This window comes from Gracilinanus agilis, chromosome 5 (genome assembly GCF_016433145.1).
Source record: "Gracilinanus agilis isolate LMUSP501 chromosome 5, AgileGrace, whole genome shotgun sequence".
Lineage (NCBI taxonomy): Eukaryota > Metazoa > Chordata > Mammalia > Didelphimorphia > Didelphidae > Gracilinanus > Gracilinanus agilis.
In genome coordinates this window covers 79,339,101-79,345,857 of record NC_058134.1, presented here as the reverse complement: position 1 = coordinate 79,345,857, position 6,757 = coordinate 79,339,101, and the positions used below count along the sequence as shown (strand labels likewise).

The following is a 6,757-nucleotide window of genomic DNA, read 5'->3' as shown; positions in this document are numbered from 1 at the left end:
TTCTTTCTTTCTTTCTTTCTTTCTTTCTTTCTTTCTTTCTTTCTTTCTTTCTTTCTTTCTTTTTTTCTTTCTTTCTTTCTTTCTTTCTTTTTCTTTCTTAACTTTGCTGTAAATATCAATTCTATTATACTAAGTATTGGTTCTAAGACAAAAGAATGGTAAGGGCTTGGCGATTGGGGTTGTCACACAGCTAATAAGTATTTGAGGACAAATATTGAACCTAGATACACCTAGCTACAGACCTAGGTCTCTAACCATGAGTTACTGCCCTGTCATAGCTTTTTTCCATAATTTCTTAGCTACTATCTTTCTCTTTTCATATATGTACATGTACATGTATGCATATATGTGCATGTAAACATGCATTCAGTATATATGTATGTGTTTAGTTATATGCATGCATACACAAATATATCTGTATGAATATGCATATACTATATATGTCGGTGTATAAATATATACATACATGCATACATGTACATATATAGATGGATATCTGTATGTATATATGTTGCCCTTATTCTTTACATTCTGATCAATGGAAAGAAATTTTGATTGTTTTCCTTTTCTTAACAATTTTGCAACTGTATTTTTTCCCTAGGATTCCTCAGCACAATCTCTGTATCTAATGCTCAGGTTCACAGTATCCTCTTCTAACTTTTATATTTCCAAGATATCTCAACCCATCATTCCATTCATGTTTCTCACATACAGGTAGCTCCCTATTATAGACTTTTTGCTGTCTTATAACTCTAGTGAAGTTTAATAGTATCATTTCATTCTCACATTGATATTTGATGCTCTCTGATTAAGCGAATTCAAGGTAAAATGGTCCTGACTATAGGGAGTGTAATCTAATTCAATGCCTCAAGCATTTTTTTCATTCTCATTATACGCATAGCATCTTGCTAGGTGCTAGGAAGATAGACAATTTTTAAAAATGCACCTTTCCACACAGATGTTACATTCTACTAGAACAAAGATATCAAGAAAGGCTTCCACCCAAATGTGGAACTTCAGATAAATAGCAAAACAGACTAGGAATTCTAAGAGTTGATGTTGAAGAAGGAGTACCAAGCATGTGGGATAGCCTGTGCAAGAACAATGAAATGTATAGTGCTTGGTAATTAGTAAACTCTTAAGAAATGAAAGTTGATTGATGGTTATTGATTTAAATGGAGTATTACATTTAGGAAGAAGCAAGTGGGGCCTTGAATCATAAGCTGGAAAGTTTGTAATGCATTAAAAGGACTTTAAATATTGAGCAGAAGGGTTTATATTTTGTTTTGGAGATAATAGGGACTTTGAAGTCTTGGGAAAAAAGAAGAATATAGGTGAGCATATGATTTAGGAATACCATTGGTAAAAATGTATGGGGGAATAGACTATAGAATGGCAATACTGGAAACCTGGAAGTGTGAAGGAAACCATCGCAGTAATTCAGGAAAGAGAGATGACTTGAACTATGCTTAAAGATATTTGTTACGTAGTAGTTTAAGATTTATATTTTCCTAAGAGTATTCATATTTTAAAAGGGAACTCCTGAAGATCAAAATTTCTTAATTCAGATAATAACAAGAGCCCATATCTATTGATTAAATTTATATTCATGAAGATATTCCTGTATATTATTAACTTCTTCCTTCTTAGTAATGTGATGGGTATGATGGCTTACATCATCAACTGACCAAAATGAAGAACTTTAAGGTATTCATAGCTCTCCACTTTTCTTGGTAATATCTTGGCTGATATTTTAGAGTTGAATCTTTAGCTTCTCCCATTTTTGTAACTGCTCTAGCTGGCAGTTGTTACTCCCTAGCTGTGAATAATTAGATGGAATAAGGTGTCCTTCCATTTCTTAGTCTTAGCCAGTAGATATATAGCTCCATAGGTCCTGGATCAAAGAAGCAGGTGTTTATCTTTAATGTAGCACATTTTGGGTTTTCATGAAATGTTGTGGACTGGAATGAAGCAGGTGGCTTTCTGTTAATTTAATACTGTGTTTCACTTGTTTCCTTCAGCCTCAGACATTTACTGGCTATGATATCCTGGCAAGTGACAAACACTTTTTGCCTCAGTTTTCTCAACTCCAAATGGGAATAATAACAACCCCTGAGGGGCTGTTTTCAGGATCAAATGAGACAATATTTATTTACAAAAAGCATTTAGCATGGTGCCTGGCACATAGTAGGTACAATATAAATGTTTATTCCTTTTCCTTTCCGTTCCACTGTTCTTGAGTGATTATTTCCATCAGCACAGCTTTCAATGTCAATAAAACTAATCTAACCTTAGGGGATTAAGCTAAACCAAAACCACAGTTCTAAGAATATCATCCTATCCAATTGAATATAGGATGCAAACCTTTCTTGGACCTTGCTTTTTGTATCTTTTCTTCCTTTTTGTGTACAAGAGAGTAGTAGGTGACAAGGAAGCCATATCTGGGCTGTTTGAGAACTTTTATCTTCTTAGATATATGAAGGAATCTCTTGCTTCCTCTCTCCCTCCCCTCCTTTCTCCTTCTCTCTCCTTGTTTACTTTTCCTTGTTACCTGATCTCTCCCCTTTTTCTACTTCCTTACTTATTTGAGATATTCATATGCTGTAGTGTTTAAGGCATACCTCACTGGACATAGAACTGGTATCAATTGAATCCTCATTATGAGAATAATTGAATGCCTTATATTTATAAGATTATTGTTAGCACTTTTGAAAATTAAATTGAAGTAATTATTGACAGATTTGTATACTATTAAGATAATGATTTCCCTAATGGTTCATGTGCTTGACATAGTTCAATTTTTGTTAAATCATCATATTGTTATATAAGATCAGATCAACTAAGTGGCTCATTAGATTGAATCCTGGTCCGGAATTCAGGAAGACTTGAATTAAAATCTTCAATCATTTACTAGTTATATGATCCTGGAAAAGTTACTAATTTCTATATTTTTGTTTCTTCATCTATAAAATGGGGATAATAATAGCACCTATCTTCCAGGGTTGTTGTGGGGATCAAATGTGTTAATAATTAAAAAGGACTTATCATAAAGCCTGGAACATAGTAAATGCTAAATAAATGTTACCTATTTATATTGTTATTATATTAATTATTGAACTACGAATTCTCCTATAATCTGTATTGTTATAGCACACATTATATACTATTCTCTAAAAGAACATTATTCTTTCTTTGCCTTCCTTACTCCTTTCCTTTCCTTTCCTTTCCTTTCCTTTCCTTTCCTTCCTTCCTTCTTCCTTCCTTCCTTCTTCCTTCTTTCTTCCTTCCTTCCTTCCTTCCTTCCTTCCTTCCTTCCTTCCTTCCTTCCTTCCTTCCTTCTCTTCATAGGTGTTCTAAAACCAAGGTCAAAGAATCCCCCAGATCCTTCCACTACAAAAGATTTGGGGTAAATTCAATTCACTATAAGGCAGTAGTAGAGTAAGGTCTATAACAAGCACTATCTGAACATAACACTAGAATCTCCACTTAACCAATAAAGGAAATCAGCCCTCAAAGGTGAAATCAACCAATTAGTAAATCAAGACTTATTAAGACACCTGCTATGTGTTAGGGACTGTGCCATGTGCTGGATGATTTATACAAAATCCTGGAGTTTAAGAATGGCAGAGTTGAGGTTCAAACCCATGCCTTTTGCTCCTAAAACCACTATTCTTCCCATTATACTAAGCTGAAAGGAGTGATTATCTGATATCAAGTTCTTCATGCTTCAAGTAATTCAGGGGAGGAGAATTTGGAGCAGTGCTGGAAATGATAACCTTCATATCACATCATGTACATAACTGCCTGTTCTACTTTCATATAAAGCCAGAAATAGAGTTCCCTTACTCTGCTGCTCCAGAAAATAATAACTAATAATGTTAGACATTATGTTCTATATGTTTGTTTTAGAGCTGGAAGAGAACTAGATGAGGAAGCAGACGCCCCTATTTGATTCTCATAACTAGACACACCATATTATCCCTATTTTCCCTATGAGGAAATGGAGGCTTGACAAAGTTAAGTCAATTGCTCAATGTCTCTCAACTGGTAAATGCCAAAAGAAGAATCTGAATGAAGGTCTTGTCAAACTACTCAGTACTTTCTTTCCTTCCTTTGTAGTCCAAGAGCAGGTTCTTTTCTCTTCATATCTCCATGTTTCTTTTTGAATTCCATAAAACACCCACAGATTTACAGACAAGGAAGAGCCCATGCCATTGGTCAGTCATGCTCTATTTCGGGGATGTGGGATTAGTACAGACCCTATATGGCTGCATTTTTGAAGGATGATTAAGATGGCTCAGGAAATGAGGACTAAGTTAAGCTGCCTGACAAACACTGGAGAGGTCCAGTACCTCTTTGGGAACTTTCTGAAGAATGGGTATTGGATTGATTCCAGTAATCTAGGATGCCTCTCAAAATTTTTGGCTTTCCTTATGAGAGCAAATCAGGCTATTGTCTCTAGTACACTTTTCACTAATCATTCCAATACTCCCTGATGACAGTGAGTTTATGCAGTCTTTTAGGAATGCTAAATGCCTAACTCCTGCCTAATCCAGTCCTAAAAAGTGAACATTGACATGTTTGTCTGCTTCAGAGTCACATTCCCAAAGACACAATTGATCTAAAAGGAAGCTAGTCTTAGAATACAGTAATCCTGTTTTCTGTAATTCAGCATTATCTAAGGCCTTTGACAAGATACTTAATCTTCTTTGGACTCAGTTCCCAGACTTGCAAAATGGATCTACTGACACCTACCTTACTTCTTCCACAGGTTAGTTGTGAGGTTCAAAATGAAATAATGGATATTGAAGGACTTTGAATAGTACATTCTGAGTAAGTTTATAGAGGAAACAAAGTTAAAAAGAAAGAAAGAAAAAGAAAAGAAAAAAATAATTACTGAACAGAAAGGAAGTAAAATGCCCTTAAGACTTTTTTTTTCCTTCTAAACATGTGATAGTTTGTGCCTTTTCCCTGATACTTTGTGTAATCATGGTGTATCTCTTTTGAAGCTTTGCTCACTTAAAGGATAAGGGCCCTTTCCCCTCATGGTGAAGGTGACACTGGCAATTTTTAGAATAATGTTGGAGAGCTTCAAACCTTCTCCCCGCTTCCTACCTTGTCCCCACCCCCAATACTGTGTGCCCTCTGACTCTACGTAGACTGACTCCTTGCCAGGATATGGTGCAATATTTTCTAGGGTAGAGCATGCCTTATTCTTCTGGGGACCCAGTGTTGCTGGCTTCTGGTGGCCCTACAGCAAACATGTGCTGATGGAGGACACTGTAGGAGAAAATTCCTGCCCAGAAGCTGCTATCCAGGCACTTCCTAACAAAGTCCAAAACGATGCCCCTCTGGGCATGGGACTTCTTTCCTGCTAATGTAGCCCACTCTGTACATCCTCAAGGATTCTATCATGAACCCAGAGAACCTGACTAGGACCACTTTCACTTGGGACATCCACCATTCCTAGCTGATGGTAGTGGAGAAAAGATGTGTTTATTAGGTGAATCTTGAAAACTGTGTTGGTCTTCTCCAGTTTGTTTGGGGTGACCAGAGCTGTACAGGAGTTTGTCCTAGTTAGATTCAAAGGTAATGTGGACAAGATCATCAAAGCCTTAGAATACATCTTGGTTAAACTCCAAAATGAAGCTCCTAAAAAACTTGATTAAATAGTTAAGGAAGCAATCAAGCAGGCAAAGAAAACTGTCCTGGTGGCTATAGAGAAAGCTAATGATATGACCAGCAAGGCAGCCACCAAGAAGCAGCTGCAGCAACACTATATTGAAAGGAGCTACCCTGTTGGCACCCCTGCAACAAAAGGGCCCTGCTGCCCTCCCAGATCACTAGTCTCCAAGGTTAAGAGTCTCCCTGCAAGAGCTGAGTCCAGCCTGGAAGAGATCATCAGCACAATGCAAGCCCGTAGACAATTTGGTTCTTGTCTCATTACCTGTCCTGTGTCCAAGATGCAATTTGTCATTAAAAATTAATTCTCGATCTTGAAAAAAATAAAATAAGGGAACTTAAAAGTTGCAGTCAATGTAAAGCTTATCCCTGGATAAAATGTGTTCTGAAACAGCAAAAAGCATTCAGTAGAAAGAGAACATGGGAAATCCATATATAACACTTTTGTTAATATAACATCATTTGTGTCTCCAATAATGCAGCAAATCATATTCAGTACTCAAGTTTTTTACTTAGCTTCCATATTATCTACAGGTAAAGAAGAATCCATGTTTCTTAATATTGATTTCAAAATGTTAGAATTATTTCCCAAAGAGTTGTGTGGGGGACTTGCACAACTACCTTTTTCTTCCTCTTAAGATCTGAAATCCATCATAATTGTGGTTTGGAGCTATTCTCCATCAATTAATCTCAAATATTTACATTTTTGTCTGTGCTGTCTCATAATAAGCTTCATAAGTCTGTCATCCACTTTCACCTCTTTTGCAGAGAGCATTCATTTTGCAGGTGTGACAGTTGAATTGCCACAGGAGCCTTTCATAGCGGAAGATAATTCAGAGGATAAAGAGAAACAGTGGGCTGGTCCCAAATGTCAGTGCTTAAAATGAAGTCATCTTGGTCATTCAGTTGTACAAAGAAAATTCAGTAGAATCCTGACCTATTTAAACACAAATTTTCTTGGACATTAGCTTGAACTTAGACCATTAATTTATCTCTCCTTTGATTCCTGCATTACTAACCTATAATTCTGTCCTTGAAAATAACTCCTTCCTTTGTACTCTACCTACTCTAACCT

General features: G+C 36.3%; 1 pseudogene; it reads left to right on the top strand.

Moving 5' to 3' along the window:
- Positions 1-5,178: 5,178 nt before the first annotated feature.
- On the top strand, positions 5,179-5,987 carry LOC123249839 (annotated as a pseudogene).
- The last annotated feature ends 770 nt before the right edge of the window (positions 5,988-6,757 follow it).